The sequence below is a fragment of the Phyllobates terribilis genome, unplaced genomic scaffold (genome assembly GCF_046119375.1).
Source record: "Phyllobates terribilis strain yellow unplaced genomic scaffold, ASM4611937v1 Scaffold_30__1_contigs__length_15301838, whole genome shotgun sequence".
NCBI lineage: Eukaryota > Metazoa > Chordata > Amphibia > Anura > Dendrobatidae > Phyllobates > Phyllobates terribilis.
Genome location: NW_027362790.1, coordinates 10443876 through 10466461, shown reverse-complemented (window position 1 = coordinate 10466461; position 22586 = coordinate 10443876). Strand labels below are relative to the sequence as shown.

The window sequence follows — 22586 nt, the reverse complement described above, 5'->3', positions numbered from 1 at the left end:
ATCCTGCCTGCAGTAGATGGAATGTGGCAATGGAACGCTGGCTGCGCGTGTCATAATAGGCTCTGAGCCTTTATATACCTGTGCACAGCAGCAGCCACCTTCAGTCTGCTGCTGGACAGCCAGCAGCAGCAGCAGCAGGAGAGGTATGTAATCAGGAGCCCTCCTGCTAAGGGTAGACAGCTGCTCGTTCCACCCCACCCCCCGCCTTAATTGGTTCTCCTCCCTTCCAACGGTGTTGAGGCGGGTGGGAACAGCAGGGGGTGAAGGTGCTGTGTTTAAAGAGGTGGAGTTATGCAGATCTAAAACGCGTGGATTGCAGCAGCAGCAAGCCGAAAAGTGCAGGCATGTAAGGGATCTAGAGGTTGACAACATGTCTTCTTAACGGGAGTCCAGGAGCTCATCTCCACAAATGGACTTTTCAGGATCCTTGGGTGGCTCCGTAGTTTGAAACCAATTCTGGTTATCGCTTCTCGGCCTTTTGGCTAAGATCAAGTGTAGTATCTGTTCTTATCAGTTTAATATCTGATACGTCCCCTATCTGGGGACCATATATTAAATGGATTTTTAGAACAGGGAGATGGAAAAAGAGCTTGCTCTGTCCACTCCACGCATTGACCTGGTATTGCAGTATCTCCAGGACCGGTGCACCCCTTCTTTAATGCAGTTTCTAAAATCAGAAAGAATTGAATTCAATGTTTTTTGTTCATTTTGCTTGTTTGTCGGATTTTGGGATGGACTCTTTGGCTTTGCTTTTCTTCTCCTCATTGGATTTTTCATGTTCAAAGTTGCAGAAGCCAGATTACAAGCTCATTTTGGTTCAACTTCAGCAACTGTGCATTGCATTGCCATGTAATGTGATGCAATGCTATCTTTCTAGCTCTCCCTTTTTACTTCCTTTTGGATAAACAGACATATTAGGCAAGCATTTTGGAGCTTTCACCTAAATAACTACAGGTGGTGAGATAAGCTGCACAATATAATTGACCTTTCAGTATATTGTTGCACACACACCATCTATTTAGCAAATGCCCTTGTTATCAACAGCAGCCTTTTAAACTCACCTGAGCTAACAGGTATGTGCGCTGGTTACTCTGCTGCGCTTAAAATTTCTTTTTTGGTTTGCTACAATGCCTTTTCTGAAACGTTGTCTCCTTCTGCTGGAACACTGACTTCTTTCATTTAATGCCTGCAGACTATAAAAGAGAACCCAACCCAAAAAGTTTGGTTGATTAGTCTGTGGCATTCTGTTAAACTGTTGCTTATGGCGGTCTCTGTGAGCTTCTCAGCGACATTCAGCCAGCCAGGTATCCTGCCTGCAGTAGATGGAATGTGGCAATGGAACGCTGGCTGCGCGTGTCATAATAGGCTCTGAGCCTTTATATACCTGTGCACAGCAGCAGCCACCTTCAGTCTGCTGCTGGACAGCCAGCAGCAGCAGCAGCAGGAGAGGTATGTAATCAGGAGCCCTCCTGCTAAGGGTAGACAGCTGCTCGTTCCACCCCACCCCCCGCCTTAATTGGTTCTCCTCCCTTCCAACGGTGTTGAGGCGGGTGGGAACAGCAGGGGGTGAAGGTGCTGTGTTTAAAGAGGTGGAGTTATGCAGATCTAAAACGCGTGGATTGCAGCAGCAGCAAGCCGAAAAGTGCAGGCATGTAAGGGATCTAGAGGTTGACAACATGTCTTCTTAACGGGAGTCCAGGAGCTCATCTCCACAAATGGACTTTTCAGGATCCTTGGGTGGCTCCGTAGTTTGAAACCAATTCTGGTTATCGCTTCTCGGCCTTTTGGCTAAGATCAAGTGTAGTATCTGTTCTTATCAGTTTAATATCTGATACGTCCCCTATCTGGGGACCATATATTAAATGGATTTTTAGAACAGGGAGATGGAAAAAGAGCTTGCTCTGTCCACTCCACGCATTGACCTGGTATTGCAGTATCTCCAGGACCGGTGCACCCCTTCTTTAATGCAGTTTCTAAAATCAGAAAGAATTGAATTCAATGTTTTTTGTTCATTTTGCTTGTTTGTCGAATTTTGGGATGGACTCTTTGGCTTTGCTTTTCTTCTCCTCATTGGATTTTTCATGTTCAAAGTTGCAGAAGCCAGATTACAAGCTCATTTTGGTTCAACTTCAGCAACTGTGCATTGCATTGCCATGTAATGTGATGCAATGCTATCTTTCTAGCTCTCCCTTTTTACTTCCTTTTGGATAAACAGACATATTAGGCAAGCATTTTGGAGCTTTCACCTAAATAACTACAGGTGGTGAGATAAGCTGCACAATATAATTGACCTTTCAGTATATTGTTGCACACACACCATCTATTTAGCAAATGCCCTTGTTATCAACAGCAGCCTTTTAAACTCTCCTGAGCTAACAGGTATGTGCGCTGGTTACTCTGCTGCGCTTAAAATTTCTTTTTTGGTTTGCTACAATGCCTTTTCTGAAACGTTGTCTCCTTCTGCTGGAACACTGACTTCTTTCATTTAATGCCTGCAGACTATAAAAGAGAACCCAACCCAAAAAGTTTGGTTGATTAGTCTGTGGCATTCTGTTAAACTGTTGCTTATGGCGGTCTCTGTGAGCTTCTCAGCGACATTCAGCCAGCCAGGTATCCTGCCTGCAGTAGATGGAATGTGGCAATGGAACGCTGGCTGCGCGTGTCATAATAGGCTCTGAGCCTTTATATACCTGTGCACAGCAGCAGCCACCTTCAGTCTGCTGCTGGACAGCCAGCAGCAGCAGCAGCAGGAGAGGTATGTAATCAGGAGCCCTCCTGCTAAGGGTAGACAGCTGCTCGTTCCACCCCACCCCCCGCCTTAATTGGTTCTCCTCCCTTCCAACGGTGTTGAGGCGGGTGGGAACAGCAGGGGGTGAAGGTGCTGTGTTTAAAGAGGTGGAGTTATGCAGATCTAAAACGCGTGGATTGCAGCAGCAGCAAGCCGAAAAGTGCAGGCATGTAAGGGATCTAGAGGTTGACAACATGTCTTCTTAACGGGAGTCCAGGAGCTCATCTCCACAAATGGACTTTTCAGGATCCTTGGGTGGCTCCGTAGTTTGAAACCAATTCTGGTTATCGCTTCTCGGTCTTTTGGCTAAGATCAAGTGTAGTATCTGTTCTTATCAGTTTAATATCTGATACGTCCCCTATCTGGGGACCATATATTAAATGGATTTTTAGAACAGGGAGATGGAAAAAGAGCTTGCTCTGTCCACTCCACGCATTGACCTGGTATTGCAGTATCTCCAGGACCGGTGCACCCCTTCTTTAATGCAGTTTCTAAAATCAGAAAGAATTGAATTCAATGTTTTTTGTTCATTTTGCTTGTTTGTCGGATTTTGGGATGGACTCTTTGGCTTTGCTTTTCTTCTCCTCATTGGATTTTTCATGTTCAAAGTTGCAGAAGCCAGATTACAAGCTCATTTTGGTTCAACTTCAGCAACTGTGCATTGCATTGCCATGTAATGTGATGCAATGCTATCTTTCTAGCTCTCCCTTTTTACTTCCTTTTGGATAAACAGACATATTAGGCAAGTGTGACACCCCAGGGGTCTGGTTGTCACAGTGATAGAGATATTACGTCTGAGAGCAGGTGGGAGGTCCTTTGGTCAGGGATCCTGTGCATGCCACACCTCCTGCCCAGCCTTGGGAGGGGAAGAACTTCCCCTGTATAAACCCGGGGCTGAGGCAGGGTTAGGGAGTCCAGGAAGAGTAGAGACAAGAGCAGCATAGGAAGCAGCAGAGTCACAAGGAGTCAGGGGCTGGCAGCTAAAGAGCTCGCCCTGACTAAGAAGATTCTTTACCGGACCCGGAGTCCGAGGCTGTGGGGACTAACTTCTACCCAGCAGCAGAATCCGTCAGGCAGGGGATTTCAGGTCCCCTGGCCCAGAAGCCCGAAGACCCGGTCACACGCTTGGGACCAGCACCGCCATCGTGGAGCGGAAGCCATTAGAAGGCCCCGAGTCACCGGCCATACGGGTGAGCACCACACGGTACACTCAGGGACGTGGGCTACTTACATCAGCTTCTAGCAAGGTAGCCAGAAGAGTACAGTCAGCTTGGGAGGCCTACAACTACGCCTGGCCAGGGGAGATCCCATCTGCTCAAGGACTGACCAGGCCCCGTTCGCTAGCAAGTACTCCGGGAGGGTCTATCGTTGTTACCAGTAAAGACCCTGAACGCTACCATACCGTCTCTGAGTGGTTCCTGCTACCCCCATCATCCACGTCGGCTGCCCTGAGGCCATACTCCTCCCGTTGGGGGTTATACTATCACGCTGCACCATCCTTCCACCGGCCTCAGCGGTCTGCCCTGCAGCAGCAGCCCCCTGGCTGCATTCAACGGGTGGCGTAGTCATCAACCATTTTCTACCGCTAACAGACTGCCGTCCAGTTTGACTCCCTGGGCACGGACCGGGTCACCGCCACGAGACTACAACCCTAAACAGATCCGGCTCCGGGTAAGCTCCCGCGTGCGCAACGCAGCGCGACACAGGCCCAGGGGCGCGTCAACTTTGGCGTAGTCGGCAGGATCACGTGCCCGCAACCACCGGGTACTGCGTGCCTGAAAAGCAAAGACTGTTCAAACTTACCAGTGGTGAAGATTCCCGCCATCGGTGAAGATTCCCGCCATCCGGCGCCATCTTCAGCCTTCTTCCCGCCATCGGTGAAGTTTCCCGCCATCCGGCGCCATCTTCAGCCTTCTTCCCGCCATCCGTGGAGTTTTCCCGCCATTGGACGCCATCTTGAGGACGCCGCGCGGGAAGAAGAGGGGCGTGGACTCCGAAAGCGCGCGAGAACTGAAGCCCCGCCTCACGTCCGGACGTTGCGTAAGGTCCTGGAAGGAGCCCAGCAGACGCCGACGTCACAGGAGCGCGACGGAAGGTCCTCAACCCTGACGATCCACTGCGGAGCCGCGGCCTACGGAACAGGATCATCGCAAGGTAGGCCACGGTCCACTAGGGGGGAGGAAGATGTCGGATACGGAGGAGAGCTCCACTGCCTCAACCCCCGCCAGCGCTACCGCTGTTGCAGTTATGCCCTTCACCATGCCCTATATCCCGGGAGCAGCTTGGCTACCCCAGTACTCAGGGGAGTCACATACCCTGCATGACTTTAGAGAAAAGCTGGATAGCCTCTTCCAGGTGTACCCCCTCACAGAAGAGCAAAAAGTGAGCATCCTGGTGGCCCAACTAACTGGGGCAGCCAAAAGGGAAGTAAAATCCTGGCCACCTGGGAGGAAGACTGTCGCAGGGATACTAACCCGGCTGAAGGACACCTTTGATACCCGCACCTCAGCCGAGATTAAACTTAGATTCTACGGGTGCAAGCAGCGAGCGCATGAGAGTATAAGGGACTATGCACTCAACCTACAAGAGGCCCTGAGGGCCATTAAGCAGACCGACCCTAATGGAGTGGGAAACGAGGACAGGCTGTTGACCGAACAATTTATAGAGGGTTTATATTGCAATGCCCACCGCACCCAGTTGCGGGCAATGGCCTTACAGGACCCTCATCTAGAATTTGCACAGTTCAAGGACAGAGCCATCCGGGTGCTCCGAGAACCGGCACCAGGTGGCGTTGTGACCCACAGACGCCCCACTACCACTTACTACCAGGAGGCGGCGCCCTTGTCAGCAGGGCCTGTGGGAGCTGATGCGCAGGCTTTGGACAATGACCCGGCTCCAGACCTACACCATCAGGTCCAAGAGCTAGCTAAAAGCGTTGCTGCGCTAACCCGAACTGTGCAGTCTTTACAGGTTTCCACTCCAGGGAAGATCCAGCTGGCATCCGGACCGGAGGACATCCCGTGGCGTCGACCAAGGAGGACCCCACCGGCCAGAGGAAGACCCAGTGACCGATACAGCGAGGACGGACGACCCATCTTCCGCCGCTGCAATCAACCCGGACATATGGAAAGGTACTGTTCTTTAAACGGGCACAACCTGGGGTAGAGGGCCAACCCCCAGGAAAAAGATCACCAGGCCCATCGAACTGGCGCGACAGATATGTGGGAGGACGTCCAGTCTTGCCTGTGGTACTGGATGGCATTCCCATGAGTGCCCTACTGGACACCGGGTCACAGGTCACCACCATCCCGTACGTGCTCTTCAAGCAGTACTGGAATGACTCGGATATTACCCGCTACCCTGACGACGACTTGAGTATCATCGCCAGCAATGGTCAGCCCGTGCCACAGATCGGATTTAAAGAGGTGACCATCAAAATTGGTAGAGTCGAACTGGCCGCACAGGGACTGATCATTGTAGATATTGACAAACATGAGAGTCACCCAAAAATAACTCTAGGAACTAATGTAATTGAAAATTGTCTTGCAGAGGTGATTTTCCTTTTACAGCAGGTTGCCAAGAATGCCAGCTCCGGCGAGCAGCGGGTGCTCCAGAAAGAGATCCGGGCACTGATGCAACGGCAACAAGTGGAACTCTCCGGCGGTGAGATTGGTAGCGTAAGAATGTGTGACCCTTTTCCTATTGCCATGCCCCCAAAAAGTGAAATGATGATTTGGTGCCGGGCAGCTATTGGTCTGAGAGGTAGAGATTACCAGGCAATGGTAGAACCAGTTTACTCAGACAGTAGGCCCACCATTTTGACAGCACGGGGGGTGGTCAATGTACGCCATGGGAGGGTGCCCGTTCGCATAATAAATATCGGGGAGAGGGAAGTGTACCTGCCCCGGTATGCCACGCTAGCCAAATTATATACCACTAATCAAAATTCTACACAATCTGTGGAACCCTTGCCTCCATCTCACCCGGAGGAAGGTAACGGCTCTAAGAAAGACATGGAGGACTGGTGTCAGCAACTACATCTGGGTACTGACTCCACTCCCTCACACCAGAAACAAGGAGTCTATCGGGTGGTTCAAGAGTATGAGAGAGTGTTTAGTAAACACCCATTAGACTTCGGGCGAGTCAAGGGGGTAGAACACCGCATCCCCACGGGAGATCATCCTCCCATAAAAGAGAGGTATCGACCCGTACCCCCTGCACATTACCAACACGCCAAGGGGATGCTTAGAGACATGAAGGAGGCTGGGGTAATCCGGGATAGCTGTAGCCCCTGGGCAGCCCCACTAGTTTTAGTCAAAAAGAAAGACAACACCATGAGGATGTGTGTAGATTACCGGAAAATCAACCGTATCACACACAAGGATGCGTACCCCTTACCAAGGATAGAGGAGTCATTGGCTGCTTTAAGATCTGCTAACTTCTTCTCTACCTTGGATCTCACTAGCGGGTACTGGCAGGTTCCTGTAGCAGAGGCGGACCGGGAGAAGACCGCATTCACCACCCCGATGGGACTTAGCGAGTTCACCTGCATGCCGTTCGGACTCTGCAACGCCCCAGGAACCTTCCAACGATTAATGGAGTGCTGTCTGGGCCACAGAAACTTCGAGACGGTCCTGTTGTACCTGGACGATGTCATCGTATACTCCAAAACTTATGAGGACCACCTGAAACACCTGGCGGAGGTGTTCGAAGCTCTGGCGAGTTACGGCCTAAAGGTGAAACCCTCCAAGTGTCACCTCCTGAAACCAAAGGTGCAATACCTGGGACACGTGGTGAGCGCTGACGGAGTGGCTCCCGACCCCGATAAGATCACCGCAATTAAGGGATGGCCAAGCCCCTCCAGTGTAAAAGAAGTGCGGCAGTTCCTAGGGTTGGTAGGCTACTACCGAAGGTTTATTCCCGGTTTCACCAAAAAGGCAGCACCTATGCAGGACCTCCTGATAGGCCAGTCCCGGAAGGCCAAGAACCAGAAGCCGCCCTTCAAATGGGAAAAGCTAGAAGAAGAGTCCTTCCGCCAGCTGAAGATGGCCCTCACGGGGGATGAAATCTTGGCGTACCCGGACTATAGCCAGCCCTTCATCCTCTACACCGACGCCAGTAACATCGGGCTAGGAGCCGTACTGTCCCAGATTCAGCAGGGGAGAGAACGAGTAATCTCCTATGCCAGCCGAAAACTGCGACCCACTGAAAGGAACCCCGAAAATTACAGCTCATTTAAGCTAGAGTTCCTGGCCGTGGTATGGGCAGTCACCGAGCGCTTTAGGCATTACCTCGCTTCTTCCCGGTTCACCGTATACACGGATAACAACCCGCTGACACACCTGGACACGGCAAGACTCGGTGCCCTGGAGCAGAGGTGGATGGCCCGTCTGTCCAACTACGAGTTCACAATTAAATACCGGGCAGGGCGCTCCAATACCAACGCGGACGCCCTGTCCAGGATGCCCAACCTGCCGGACGGAGGAGAAGATCCGGAGGGACTGGAAGAAGTTGAACTCCCTGCGTTCCACCGTCATGGGACTATCCAGTATTCCCACCGGGTAAGGAGTAAGCAGGCTGCTACGTTGAACCCCTTACCTCACTACAACTGGGCGGAAACGCAAGACAGCGACCCTGCCGTCCGACTGGTGAAGGAGATGCTGACTCGCCCGGAGGCTAGCCTGGAATCAGACGCTCCAGAGGAAGCCAAACAACTATGGGCAGAGAAGAGTCGACTGTTCCTTTACAAGGGGAAATTGTGCCGCAGAATGGTTAACTCCAGGACGCATGAACTACTCTGGCAAGTAGTGGTGCCACGAAGAGACGCAGCCATGGTGATGGAGGCATACCACGACGGAGCTGGACACTTCGGGTGGAAAAAGCTGGAGTTCCTGCTGCGCGAGCGGTTCCACTGGGTAGGCATGAGGGGAACCATCGAGAAGTGGTGCAGAGACTGTGGCCCGTGCAATCTGAGAAGGAAGGACCGGGCCAGCCAGAAGACTCCCCTGCAGTCCATCGTCACCCGGCAACCGTTGGAACTGGTAGCCTTGGATCATGTAAAACTGACCCCCAGCAGAAGTGGCTACGTCTACGCGTTAACCATCGTGGATCATTACTCCCGGTTTCTGGTTGTCGTCCCCGTCAAGGACTTAACGGCTCGAACAGCAGCTAGAGCCTTCCAGCAGCACTTTTGCCGTCCACACGGGTACCCGGACCAAGTGCTGACGGACCAGGGACCTGCCTTTGAAGCGGAGGTCTTCCAGGAATTCTGCAATCTGTATGGCTGCCGGAAGATAAGGACGACACCCTACCATCCGCAAACTAATGGACTTTGTGAGAAAATGAACCAGGTGGTAATGGATCTTCTAAAAACGTTGCCCCTGGAAGAACGCAGTCTGTGGCCTGAGAAGTTGCCCGATCTGGTGGACCTATACAACCACATCCCGGTAGGTTCCACCAACTGTACCCCGGCTTACCTAATGAGGGCAAGACCTGGTAAGTTACCTGTTGACCTGGAAATGGGAGTCCTGACGCCCGAGGACACTTCACCAGAAACGGACTGGGACACAGAGAGGCAGCAGCAGTACCGGAAAGTACAGGAGAGCGTGAAGCGAAGTCTCTGTCAGGCTAGGGAAAGACAAGAGAAGACTTACAACCAGTATGCTCCCGCTGTTCCCCTGGTACCCGGAGAGCAGGTCTTGAAGAGGAAGAGACGGCTCCACAAGTTGGACGACCAGTGGGAGAAGGACCCGTACACCGTACTGCCCTCAAGCCACGAGAACCCGAAGGTCTGTACCATCAGTAAAGACGGAGGGGATACCACAGCCATTGTATCCCGGGACCACCTGAAGAAGTGCCCCGAACAACTGAGGAACCCTGAGGAGGAACAGGAAGACCATCGACCCGTGGAAGAAAGGGAAGATATGGTTAGTACCGTGCTCGGGGACTTCCCTCGGTCTTGGACTCAAGTCAATGGTGCAGTTGTGGTACCCGTACTCACCTTCCTCCAACCATCATCCCAAGAACCTACGGAGCAACGGGTAGAGCTGGAAGAGCAGCCGGTCCAGGAGGCAGAAGACTCCACCCAAGCGGAACAGGAGAATCCACCCTCTGCTTATAGTGAGCCTGCCGTACCCCTAGTGAGACAAAGAGCCGGTAGACAGCTGCCCAGTTTACCCTTGACAGCTCCTACACCCTGTAGTTCAGGGCCAGACAGTCAGCTCCGTAGGTCCACTAGGGCCACTAGAGGCCAGTTACCCGCACGTTGGAGGATCTAAATGTTTAAGTTGTTTTACAATGTTTACCTGTTTATTGTTGCTTGTGTGTAATTTTGTGTTTCTAGTTGTTTTTAGGAGTCTTCGGTGGATTTACCGGGAATCCTTTGTATATAGTTGGAGCGTAACCCAGGATGGACTAGAGACTGTTAAGGACTCGGGGTAGGACAGACCCCTACCTGGTTACGTCTCCCTGTGTTGGTGAAATGGACACCTTTGCTTTTCTTCAAAGACTGCACCCGGTTGCGGACATCCGTGACCATCTTATTGTGTTTCCTTATTGTATTTTATTGTTCTTTGATATACCTTGTTATATTTTTCTAAAAAGTGTTTAGTCCCGGAGTACTAAATTTCACTAGGGGGGAGTGTGACACCCCAGGGGTCTGGTTGTCACAGTGATAGAGATATTACGTCTGAGAGCAGGTGGGAGGTCCTTTGGTCAGGGATCCTGTGCATGCCACACCTCCTGCCCAGCCTTGGGAGGGGAAGAACTTCCCCTGTATAAACCCGGGGCTGAGGCAGGGTTAGGGAGTCCAGGAAGAGTAGAGACAAGAGCAGCATAGGAAGCAGCAGAGTCACAAGGAGTCAGGGGCTGGCAGCTAAAGAGCTCGCCCTGACTAAGAAGATTCTTTACCGGACCCGGAGTCCGAGGCTGTGGGGACTAACTTCTACCCAGCAGCAGAATCCGTCAGGCAGGGGATTTCAGGTCCCCTGGCCCAGAAGCCCGAAGGCCCGGTCACACGCGTGGGACCAGCACCGCCATCGTGGAGCGGAAGCCATTAGAAGGCCCCGAGTCACCGGCCATACGGGTGAGCACCACACGGTACACTCAGGGACGTGGGCTACTTACATCAGCTTCTAGCAAGGTAGCCAGAAGAGTACAGTCAGCTTGGGAGGCCTACAACTACGCCTGGCCAGGGGAGATCCCATCTGCTCAAGGACTGACCAGGCCCCGTTCGCTAGCAAGTACTCCGGGAGGGTCTATCGTTGTTACCAGTAAAGACCCTGAACGCTACCATACCGTCTCTGAGTGGTTCCTGCTACCCCCATCATCCACGTCGGCTGCCCTGAGGCCATACTCCTCCCGTTGGGGGTTATACTATCACGCTGCACCATCCTTCCACCGGCCTCAGCGGTCTGCCCTGCAGCAGCAGCCCCCTGGCTGCATTCAACGGGTGGCGTAGTCATCAACCATTTTCTACCGCTAACAGACTGCCGTCCAGTTTGACTCCCTGGGCACGGACCGGGTCACCGCCACGAGACTACAACCCTAAACAGATCCGGCTCCGGGTAAGCTCCCGCGTGCGCAACGCAGCGCGACACAGGCCCAGGGGCGCGTCACAAGCATTTTGGAGCTTTCACCTAAATAACTACAGGTGGTGAGATAAGCTGCACAATATAATTGACCTTTCAGTATATTGTTGCACACACACCATCTATTTAGCAAATGCCCTTGTTATCAACAGCAGCCTTTTAAACTCACCTGAGCTAACAGGTATGTGCGCTGGTTACTCTGCTGCGCTTAAAATTTCTTTTTTGGTTTGCTACAATGCCTTTTCTGAAACGTTGTCTCCTTCTGCTGGAACACTGACTTCTTTCATTTAATGCCTGCAGACTATAAAAGAGAACCCAACCCAAAAAGTTTGGTTGATTAGTCTGTGGCATTCTGTTAAACTGTTGCTTATGGCGGTCTCTGTGAGCTTCTCAGCGACATTCAGCCAGCCAGGTATCCTGCCTGCAGTAGATGGAATGTGGCAATGGAACGCTGGCTGCGCGTGTCATAATAGGCTCTGAGCCTTTATATACCTGTGCACAGCAGCAGCCACCTTCAGTCTGCTGCTGGACAGCCAGCAGCAGCAGCAGCAGGAGAGGTATGTAATCAGGAGCCCTCCTGCTAAGGGTAGACAGCTGCTCGTTCCACCCCACCCCCCGCCTTAATTGGTTCTCCTCCCTTCCAACGGTGTTGAGGCGGGTGGGAACAGCAGGGGGTGAAGGTGCTGTGTTTAAAGAGGTGGAGTTATGCAGATCTAAAACGCGTGGATTGCAGCAGCAGCAAGCCGAAAAGTGCAGGCATGTAAGGGATCTAGAGGTTGACAACATGTCTTCTTAACGGGAGTCCAGGAGCTCATCTCCACAAATGGACTTTTCAGGATCCTTGGGTGGCTCCGTAGTTTGAAACCAATTCTGGTTATCGCTTCTCGGCCTTTTGGCTAAGATCAAGTGTAGTATCTGTTCTTATCAGTTTAATATCTGATACATCCCCTATCTGGGGACCATATATTAAATGGATTTTTAGAACAGGGAGATGGAAAAAGAGCTTGCTCTGTCCACTCCACGCATTGACCTGGTATTGCAGTATCTCCAGGACTGGTGCACCCCTTCTTTAATGCAGTTTCTAAAATCAGAAAGAATTGAATTCAATGTTTTTTGTTCATTTTGCTTGTTTGTCGGATTTTGGGATGGACTCTTTGGCTTTGCTTTTCTTCTCCTCATTGGATTTTTCATGTTCAAAGTTGCAGAAGCCAGATTACAAGCTCATTTTGGTTCAACTTCAGCAACTGTGCATTGCATTGCCATGTAATGTGATGCAATGCTATCTTTCTAGCTCTCCCTTTTTACTTCCTTTTGGATAAACAGACATATTAGGCAAGCATTTTGGAGCTTTCACCTAAATAACTACAGGTGGTGAGATAAGCTGCACAATATAATTGACCTTTCAGTATATTGTTACACACACACCATCTATTTAGCAAATGCCCTTGTTATCAACAGAAGCCTTTTAAACTCACCTGAGCTAACAGGTATGTGCGCTGGTTACTCTGCTGTGCTTAAAATTTATTTTTTGGTTTGCTACAATGCCTTTTCTGAAACGTTGTCTCCTTCTGCTGGAACACTGACTTCTTTCATTTAATGCCTGCAGACTATAAAAGAGAACCCAACCCAAAAAGTTTGGTTGATTAGTCTGTGGCATTCTGTTAAACTGTTGCTTATGGCGGTCTCTGTGAGCTTCTCAGCGACATTCAGCCAGCCAGGTATCCTGCCTGCAGTAGATGGAATGTGGCAATGGAACGCTGGCTGCGCGTGTCATAATAGGCTCTGAGCCTTTATATACCTGTGCACAGCAGCAGCCACCTTCAGTCTGCTGCTGGACAGCCAGCAGCAGCAGCAGCAGGAGAGGTATGTAATCAGGAGCCCTCCTGCTAAGGGTAGACAGCTGCTCGTTCCACCCCACCCCCCGCCTTAATTGGTTCTCCTCCCTTCCAACGGTGTTGAGGCGGGTGGGAACAGCAGGGGGTGAAGGTGCTGTGTTTAAAGAGGTGGAGTTATGCAGATCTAAAACGCGTGGATTGCAGCAGCAGCAAGCCGAAAAGTGCAGGCATGTAAGGGATCTAGAGGTTGACAACATGTCTTCTTAACGGGAGTCCAGGAGCTCATCTCCACAAATGGACTTTTCAGGATCCTTGGGTGGCTCCGTAGTTTGAAACCAATTCTGGTTATCGCTTCTCGGCCTTTTGGCTAAGATCAAGTGTAGTATCTGTTCTTATCAGTTTAATATCTGATACGTCCCCTATCTGGGGACCATATATTAAATGGATTTTTAGAACAGGGAGATGGAAAAAGAGCTTGCTCTGTCCACTCCACGCATTGACCTGGTATTGCAGTATCTCCAGGACCGGTGCACCCCTTCTTTAATGCAGTTTCTAAAATCAGAAAGAATTGAATTCAATGTTTTTTGTTCATTTTGCTTGTTTGTCGGATTTTGGGATGGACTCTTTGGCTTTGCTTTTCTTCTCCTCATTGGATTTTTCATGTTCAAAGTTGCAGAAGCCAGATTACAAGCTCATTTTGGTTCAACTTCAGCAACTGTGCATTGCATTGCCATGTAATGTGATGCAATGCTATCTTTCTAGCTCTCCCTTTTTACTTCCTTTTGGATAAACAGACATATTAGGCAAGCATTTTGGAGCTTTCACCTAAATAACTACAGGTGGTGAGATAAGCTGCACAATATAATTGACCTTTCAGTATATTGTTGCACACACACCATCTATTTAGCAAATGCCCTTGTTATCAACAGCAGCCTTTTAAACTCACCTGAGCTAACAGGTATGTGCGCTGGTTACTCTGCTGCGCTTAAAATTTCTTTTTTGGTTTGCTACAATGCCTTTTCTGAAACGTTGTCTCCTTCTGCTGGAACACTGACTTCTTTCATTTAATGCCTGCAGACTATAAAAGAGAACCCAACCCAAAAAGTTTGGTTGATTAGTCTGTGGCATTCTGTTAAACTGTTGCTTATGGCGGTCTCTGTGAGCTTCTCAGCGACATTCAGCCAGCCAGGTATCCTGCCTGCAGTAGATGGAATGTGGCAATGGAACGCTGGCTGCGCGTGTCATAATAGGCTCTGAGCCTTTATATACCTGTGCACAGCAGCAGCCACCTTCAGTCTGCTGCTGGACAGCCAGCAGCAGCAGCAGCAGGAGAGGTATGTAATCAGGAGCCCTCCTGCTAAGGGTAGACAGCTGCTCGTTCCACCCCACCCCCCGCCTTAATTGGTTCTCCTCCCTTCCAACGGTGTTGAGGCGGGTGGGAACAGCAGGGGGTGAAGGTGCTGTGTTTAAAGAGGTGGAGTTATGCAGATCTAAAACGCGTGGATTGCAGCAGCAGCAAGCCGAAAAGTGCAGGCATGTAAGGGATCTAGAGGTTGACAACATGTCTTCTTAACGGGAGTCCAGGAGCTCATCTCCACAAATGGACTTTTCAGGATCCTTGGGTGGCTCCGTAGTTTGAAACCAATTCTGGTTATCGCTTCTCGGCCTTTTGGCTAAGATCAAGTGTAGTATCTGTTCTTATCAGTTTAATATCTGATACGTCCCCTATCTGGGGACCATATATTAAATGGATTTTTAGAACAGGGAGATGGAAAAAGAGCTTGCTCTGTCCACTCCACGCATTGACCTGGTATTGCAGTATCTCCAGGACCGGTGCACCCCTTCTTTAATGCAGTTTCTAAAATCAGAAAGAATTGAATTCAATGTTATTTGTTCATTTTGCTTGTTTGTCGGATTTTGGGATGGACTCTTTGGCTTTGCTTTTCTTCTCCTCATTGGATTTTTCATGTTCAAAGTTGCAGAAGCCAGATTACAAGCTCATTTTGGTTCAACTTCAGCAACTGTGCATTGCATTGCCATGTAATGTGATGCAATGCTATCTTTCTAGCTCTCCCTTTTTACTTCCTTTTGGATAAACAGACATATTAGGCAAGCATTTTGGAGCTTTCACCTAAATAACTACAGGTGGTGAGATAAGCTGCACAATATAATTGACCTTTCAGTATATTGTTGCACACACACCATCTATTTAGCAAATGCCCTTGTTATCAACAGCAGCCTTTTAAACTCACCTGAGCTAACAGGTATGTGCGCTGGTTACTCTGCTGCGCTTAAAATTTCTTTTTTGGTTTGCTACAATGCCTTTTCTGAAACGTTGTCTCCTTCTGCTGGAACACTGACTTCTTTCATTTAATGCCTGCAGACTATAAAAGAGAACCCAACCCAAAAAGTTTGGTTGATTAGTCTGTGGCATTCTGTTAAACTGTTGCTTATGGCGGTCTCTGTGAGCTTCTCAGCGACATTCAGCCAGCCAGGTATCCTGCCTGCAGTAGATGGAATGTGGCAATGGAACGCTGGCTGCGCGTGTCATAATAGGCTCTGAGCCTTTATATACCTGTGCACAGCAGCAGCCACCTTCAGTCTGCTGCTGGACAGCCAGCAGCAGCAGCAGCAGGAGAGGTATGTAATCAGGAGCCCTCCTGCTAAGGGTAGACAGCTGCTCGTTCCACCCCACCCCCCGCCTTAATTGGTTCTCCTCCCTTCCAACGGTGTTGAGGCGGGTGGGAACAGCAGGGGGTGAAGGTGCTGTGTTTAAAGAGGTGGAGTTATGCAGATCTAAAACGCGTGGATTGCAGCAGCAGCAAGCCGAAAAGTGCAGGCATGTAAGGGATCTAGAGGTTGACAACATGTCTTCTTAACGGGAGTCCAGGAGCTCATCTCCACAAATGGACTTTTCAGGATCCTTGGGTGGCTCCGTAGTTTGAAACCAATTCTGGTTATCGCTTCTCGGCCTTTTGGCTAAGATCAAGTGTAGTATCTGTTCTTATCAGTTTAATATCTGATACGTCCCCTATCTGGGGACCATATATTAAATGGATTTTTAGAACAGGGAGATGGAAAAAGAGCTTGCTCTGTCCACTCCACGCATTGACCTGGTATTGCAGTATCTCCAGGACCGGTGCACCCCTTCTTTAATGCAGTTTCTAAAATCAGAAAGAATTGAATTCAATGTTTTTTGTTCATTTTGCTTGTTTGTCGGATTTTGGGATGGACTCTTTGGCTTTGCTTTTCTTCTCCTCATTGGATTTTTCATGTTCAAAGTTGCAGAAGCCAGATTACAAGCTCATTTTGGTTCAACTTCAGCAACTGTGCATTGCATTGCCATGTAATGTGATGCAATGCTATCTTTCTAGCTCTCCCTTTTTACTTCCTTTTGGATAAACAGACATATTAGGCAAGCATTTTGGAGCTTTCACCTAAATAACTACAGGTGGTGAGATAAGCTGCACAATATAATTGACCTTTCAGTATATTGTTGCACACACACCATCTATTTAGCAAATGCCCTTGTTATCAACAGCAGCCTTTTAAACTCACCTGAGCTAACAGGTATGTGCGCTGGTTACTCTGCTGCGCTTAAAATTTCTTTTTTGGTTTGCTACAATGCCTTTTCTGAAACGTTGTCTCCCTCTGCTGGAACACTGACTTCTTTCATTTAATGCCTGCAGACTATAAAAGAGAACACAACCCAAAAAGTTTGGTTGATTAGTCTGTGGCATTCTGTTAAACTGTTGCTTATGGCGGTCTCTGTGAGCTTCTCAGCGACATTCAGCCAGCCAGGTATCCTGCCTGCAGTAGATGGAATGTGGCAATGGAACGCTGGCTGCGCGTGTCATAATAGGCTCTGAGCCTTTATATACCTGTGCACAGCAGCAGCCACCTTCAGTCTGCTGCTGGACAGCCAGCAGCAGCAGCAGCAGGAGAGGTATGTAATCAGGAGCCCTCCTGCTAAGGGTAGACAGCTGCTCGTTCCACCCCACCCCCCGCCTTAATTGGTTCTCCTCCCTTCCAACGGTGTTGAGGCGGGTGGGAACAGCAGGGGGTGAAGGTGCTGTGTTTAAAGAGGTGGAGTTATGCAGATCTAAAACGCGTGGATTGCAGCAGCAGCAAGCCGAAAAGTGCAGGCATGTAAGGGATCTAGAGGTTGACAACATGTCTTCTTAACGGGAGTCCAGGAGCTCATCTCCACAAATGGACTTTTCAGGATCCTTGGGTGGCTCCGTAGTTTGAAACCAATTCTGGTTATCGCTTCTCGGCCTTTTGGCTAAGATCAAGTGTAGTATCTGTTCTTATCAGTTTAATATCTGATACGTCCCCTATCTGGGGACCATATATTAAATGGATTTTTAGAACAGGGAGATGGAAAAAGAGCTTGCTCTGTCCACTCCACGCATTGACCTGGTATTGCAGTATCTCCAGGACCGGTGCACCCCTTCTTTAATGCAGTTTCTAAAATCAGAAAGAATTGAATTCAATGTTTTTTGTTCATTTTGCTTGTTTGTCGGATTTTGGGATGGACTCTTTGGCTTTGCTTTTCTTCTCCTCATTGGATTTTTCATGTTCAAAGTTGCAGAAGCCAGATTACAAGCTCATTTTGGTTCAACTTCAGCAACTGTGCATTGCATTGCCATGTAATGTGATGCAATGCTATCTTTCTAGCTCTCCCTTTTTACTTCCTTTTGGATAAACAGACATATTAGGCAAGCATTTTGGAGCTTTCACCTAAATAACTACAGGTGGTGAGATAAGCTGCACAATATAATTGACCTTTCAGTATATTGTTGCACACACACCATCTATTTAGCAAATGCCCTTGTTATCAACAGCAGCCTTTTAAACTCACCTGAGCTAACAGGTATGTGCGCTGGTTACTCTGCTGCGCTTAAAATTTCTTTTTTGGTTTGCTACAATGCCTTTTCTGAAACGTTGTCTCCTTCTGCTGGAACACTGACTTCTTTCATTTAATGCCTGCAGACTATAAAAGAGAACCCAACCCAAAAAGTTTGGTTGATTAGTCTGTGGCATTCTGTTAAACTGTTGCTTATGGCGGTCTCTGTGAGCTTCTCAGCGACATTCAGCCAGCCAGGTATCCTGCCTGCAGTAGATGGAATGTGGCAATGGAACGCTGGCTGCGCGTGTCATAATAGGCTCTGAGCCTTTATATACCTGTGCACAGCAGCAGCCACCTTCAGTCTGCTGCTGGACAGCCAGCAGCAGCAGCAGCAGGAGAGGTATGTAATCAGGAGCCCTCCTGCTAAGGGTAGACAGCTGCTCGTTCCACCCCACCCCCCGCCTTAATTGGTTCTCCTCCCTTCCAACGGTGTTGAGGCGGGTGGGAACAGCAGGGGGTGAAGGTGCTGTGTTTAAAGAGGTGGAGTTATGCAGATCTAAAACGCGTGGATTGCAGCAGCAGCAAGCCGAAAAGTGCAGGCATGTAAGGGATCTAGAGGTTGACAACATGTCTTCTTAACGGGAGTCCAGGAGCTCATCTCCACAAATGGACTTTTCAGGATCCTTGGGTGGCTCCGTAGTTTGAAACCAATTCTGGTTATCGCTTCTCGGCCTTTTGGCTAAGATCAAGTGTAGTATCTTTCGAAAAGGCGGTTTTGGATGTTGGCCGCCCTAGTAGATTGATACATTATGCACACTGGGGTTTAGGCGCTTGTTAGTACGCCAGGTGGCTAATATAGTCATCTGGTGGAAAGCATGGCCCCCCAGGATCGACGCCATTGGGCCGGGGAAGATCGAAAGCCCGAAGTGTGAAGTGCCCCAGGAGTGGTGACCCTGGGGTGCCTTAACTCACTGGGATTGGGAACCCCACTTGAGTTTATGGCACATTTGCACAAGCACTTCAAATTTTCTTTCTTTGCACACACCCTTATTCCGGGCCTTCTGGCTCTAGGATGGGGAATTTTTCAATTCCCGGTCGAAGGTCCGGGCAGTATTATACTGTGAAACCTTCACTATTTATTTAATTTTTTTTGTCACTGTGTGTCCACTTATTCACGTGTGTCCACGTCCTTACTAGGATTTTGTCGGGATGCGGTTCCCTTACGGGTTCCTCTCTTGGCAGGTCTAGGGGGGGAGTGTGTGGCCATCAGGTTCCGCTCACCCCTGAAACCCCCTGGCTCTCCTCTTTCGGGAGGAGAGCGATGTTGGCTCCCCTCTTCCGGGAGGGGAGCACAGTCTTTTGGCTCCAAGTGCCTTGCTCGGGTGAGAACTCGGGCAGGTATTGGGGGTAAGATTGGGTCGCCTCTGGTTTCGGCTGGAGGTGGCTATTTGTCCCTGTTCCTCGCTGTGGCCTTCTGGCTCGGAGGGACGGGGAATGGTTTGTGGGACCCTTCTCCTTTTGGAGAGGGTTTCAAGAAGACCAGCATCCTAGTGCACTTTTTTTTGTGGCACTTGTCACTTTTTTAAGCGCACTCGGGTTTTGTACACGAATTCGGGCTTTCGAAAAAAAAAAAAAAAAAAAATCTGTTCTTATCAGTTTAATATCTGATACGTCCCCTATCTGGGGACCATATATTAAATGGATTTTTAGAACAGGGAGATGGAAAAAGAGCTTGCTCTGTCCACTCCACGCATTGACCTGGTATTGCAGTATCTCCAGGACCGGTGCACCCCTTCTTTAATGCAGTTTCTAAAATCAGAAAGAATTGAATTCAATGTTTTTTGTTCATTTTGCTTGTTTGTCGGATTTTGGGATGGACTCTTTGGCTTTGCTTTTCTTCTCCTCATTGGATTTTTCATGTTCAAAGTTGCAGAAGCCAGATTACAAGCTCATTTTGGTTCAACTTCAGCAACTGTGCATTGCATTGCCATGTAATGTGATGCAATGCTATCTTTCTAGCTCTCCCTTTTTACTTCCTTTTGGATAAACAGACATATTAGGCAAGCATTTTGGAGCTTTCACCTAAATAACTACAGGTGGTGAGATAAGCTGCACAATATAATTGACCTTTCAGTATATTGTTGCACACACACCATCTATTTAGCAAATGCCCTTGTTATCAACAGCAGCCTTTTAAACTCACCTGAGCTAACAGGTATGTGCGCTGGTTACTCTGCTGCGCTTAAAATTTCTTTTTTGGTTTGCTACAATGCCTTTTCTGAAACGTTGTCTCCTTCTGCTGGAACACTGACTTCTTTCATTTAATGCCTGCAGACTATAAAAGAGAACCCAACCCAAAAAGTTTGGTTGATTAGTCTGTGGCATTCTGTTAAACTGTTGCTTATGGCGGTCTCTGTGAGCTTCTCAGCGACATTCAGCCAGCCAGGTATCCTGCCTGCAGTAGATGGAATGTGGCAATGGAACGCTGGCTGCGCGTGTCATAATAGGCTCTGAGCCTTTATATACCTGTGCACAGCAGCAGCCACCTTCAGTCTGCTGCTGGACAGCCAGCAGCAGCAGCAGCAGGAGAGGTATGTAATCAGGAGCCCTCCTGCTAAGGGTAGACAGCTGCTCGTTCCACCCCACCCCCCGCCTTAATTGGTTCTCCTCCCTTCCAACGGTGTTGAGGCGGGTGGGAACAGCAGGGGGTGAAGGTGCTGTGTTTAAAGAGGTGGAGTTATGCAGATCTAAAACGCGTGGATTGCAGCAGCAGCAAGCCGAAAAGTGCAGGCATGTAAGGGATCTAGAGGTTGACAACATGTCTTCTTAACGGGAGTCCAGGAGCTCATCTCCACAAATGGACTTTTCAGGATCCTTGGGTGGCTCCGTAGTTTGAAACCAATTCTGGTTATCGCTTCTCGGCCTTTTGGCTAAGATCAAGTGTAGTATCTGTTCTTATCAGTTTAATATCTGATACGTCCCCTATCTGGGGACCATATATTAAATGGATTTTTAGAACAGGGAGATGGAAAAAGAGCTTGCTCTGTCCACTCCACGCATTGACCTGGTATTGCAGTATCTCCAGGACCGGTGCACCCCTTCTTTAATGCAGTTTCTAAAATCAGAAAGAATTGAATTCAATGTTTTTTGTTCATTTTGCTTGTTTGTCGGATTTTGGGATGGACTCTTTGGCTTTGCTTTTCTTCTCCTCATTGGATTTTTCATGTTCAAAGTTGCAGAAGCCAGATTACAAGCTCATTTTGGTTCAACTTCAACAACTGTGCATTGCATTGCCATGTAATGTGATGCAATGCTATCTTTCTAGCTCTCCCTTTTTACTTCCTTTTGGATAAACAGACATATTAGGCAAGCATTTTGGAGCTTTCACCTAAATAACTACAGGTGGTGAGATAAGCTGCACAATATAATTGACCTTTCAGTATATTGTTGCACACACACCATCTATTTAGCAAATGCCCTTGTTATCAACAGCAGCCTTTTAAACTCACCTGAGCTAACAGGTATGTGCGCTGGTTACTCTGCTGCGCTTAAAATTTCTTTTTTGGTTTGCTACAATGCCTTTTCTGAAACGTTGTCTCCTTCTGCTGGAACACTGACTTCTTTCATTTAATGCCTGCAGACTATAAAAGAGAACCCAACCCAAAAAGTTTGGTTGATTAGTCTGTGGCATTCTGTTAAACTGTTGCTTATGGCGGTCTCTGTGAGCTTCTCAGCGACATTCAGCCAGCCAGGTATCCTGCCTGCAGTAGATGGAATGTGGCAATGGAACGCTGGCTGCGCGTGTCATAATAGGCTCTGAGCCTTTATATACCTGTGCACAGCAGCAGCCACCTTCAGTCTGCTGCTGGACAGCCAGCAGCAGCAGCAGCAGGAGAGGTATGTAATCAGGAGCCCTCCTGCTAAGGGTAGACAGCTGCTCGTTCCACCCCACCCCCCGCCTTAATTGGTTCTCCTCCCTTCCAACGGTGTTGAGGCGGGTGGGAACAGCAGGGGGTGAAGGTGCTGTGTTTAAAGAGGTGGAGTTATGCAGATCTAAAACGCGTGGATTGCAGCAGCAGCAAGCCGAAAAGTGCAGGCATGTAAGGGATCTAGAGGTTGACAACATGTCTTCTTAACGGGAGTCCAGGAGCTCATCTCCACAAATGGACTTTTCAGGATCCTTGGGTGGCTCCGTAGTTTGAAACCAATTCTGGTTATCGCTTCTCGGCCTTTTGGCTAAGATCAAGTGTAGTATCTGTTCTTATCAGTTTAATATCTGATACGTCCCCTATCTGGGGACCATATATTAAATGGATTTTTAGAACAGGGAGATGGAAAAAGAGCTTGCTCTGTCCACTCCACGCATTGACCTGGTATTGCAGTATCTCCAGGACCGGTGCACCCCTTCTTTAATGCAGTTTCTAAAATCAGAAAGAATTGAATTCAATGTTTTTTGTTCATTTTGCTTGTTTGTCGGATTTTGGGATGGACTCTTTGGCTTTGCTTTTCTTCTCCTCATTGGA

At 49.0% G+C, this 22586-nt stretch overlaps 11 non-coding genes and 1 pseudogene across 11 annotated transcripts; all 12 read left to right on the top strand.

Moving 5' to 3' along the window:
* Window positions 1–462: 462 nt before the first annotated feature.
* LOC141178919 (U2 spliceosomal RNA) lies at window positions 463–653 on the top strand. Its single transcript, XR_012254982.1, has one exon. It is a non-coding gene; the product is annotated as a U2 spliceosomal RNA (small nuclear RNA).
* Window positions 654–1768: 1115 nt separating this feature from the next.
* Window positions 1769–1959, top strand: LOC141178917 (U2 spliceosomal RNA). Its single transcript, XR_012254980.1, has one exon. It is a non-coding gene; the product is annotated as a U2 spliceosomal RNA (small nuclear RNA).
* Window positions 1960–3074: 1115 nt separating this feature from the next.
* LOC141179594 (U2 spliceosomal RNA) lies at window positions 3075–3265 on the top strand. The gene has a single exon (XR_012255594.1). It is a non-coding gene; the product is annotated as a U2 spliceosomal RNA (small nuclear RNA).
* Window positions 3266–12252: 8987 nt separating this feature from the next.
* LOC141179577 (U2 spliceosomal RNA) lies at window positions 12253–12443 on the top strand. Its single transcript, XR_012255579.1, has one exon. It is a non-coding gene; the product is annotated as a U2 spliceosomal RNA (small nuclear RNA).
* A 1115-nt stretch (window positions 12444–13558) lies between these two features.
* LOC141178915 (U2 spliceosomal RNA) lies at window positions 13559–13749 on the top strand. The gene has a single exon (XR_012254979.1). It is a non-coding gene; the product is annotated as a U2 spliceosomal RNA (small nuclear RNA).
* A 1115-nt stretch (window positions 13750–14864) lies between these two features.
* Window positions 14865–15055, top strand: LOC141178914 (U2 spliceosomal RNA). Its single transcript, XR_012254978.1, has one exon. It is a non-coding gene; the product is annotated as a U2 spliceosomal RNA (small nuclear RNA).
* A 1115-nt stretch (window positions 15056–16170) lies between these two features.
* LOC141178913 (U2 spliceosomal RNA) lies at window positions 16171–16361 on the top strand. Its single transcript, XR_012254977.1, has one exon. It is a non-coding gene; the product is annotated as a U2 spliceosomal RNA (small nuclear RNA).
* A 1115-nt stretch (window positions 16362–17476) lies between these two features.
* Window positions 17477–17667, top strand: LOC141178912 (U2 spliceosomal RNA). Its single transcript, XR_012254976.1, has one exon. It is a non-coding gene; the product is annotated as a U2 spliceosomal RNA (small nuclear RNA).
* Window positions 17668–18782: 1115 nt separating this feature from the next.
* On the top strand, window positions 18783–18874 carry LOC141180098 (U2 spliceosomal RNA; annotated as a pseudogene).
* A 799-nt stretch (window positions 18875–19673) lies between these two features.
* LOC141179907 (U2 spliceosomal RNA) lies at window positions 19674–19858 on the top strand. Its single transcript, XR_012255843.1, has one exon. It is a non-coding gene; the product is annotated as a U2 spliceosomal RNA (small nuclear RNA).
* A 1115-nt stretch (window positions 19859–20973) lies between these two features.
* Window positions 20974–21164, top strand: LOC141178911 (U2 spliceosomal RNA). The gene has a single exon (XR_012254975.1). It is a non-coding gene; the product is annotated as a U2 spliceosomal RNA (small nuclear RNA).
* Window positions 21165–22279: 1115 nt separating this feature from the next.
* Window positions 22280–22470, top strand: LOC141178910 (U2 spliceosomal RNA). The gene has a single exon (XR_012254974.1). It is a non-coding gene; the product is annotated as a U2 spliceosomal RNA (small nuclear RNA).
* The last annotated feature ends 116 nt before the right edge of the window (window positions 22471–22586 follow it).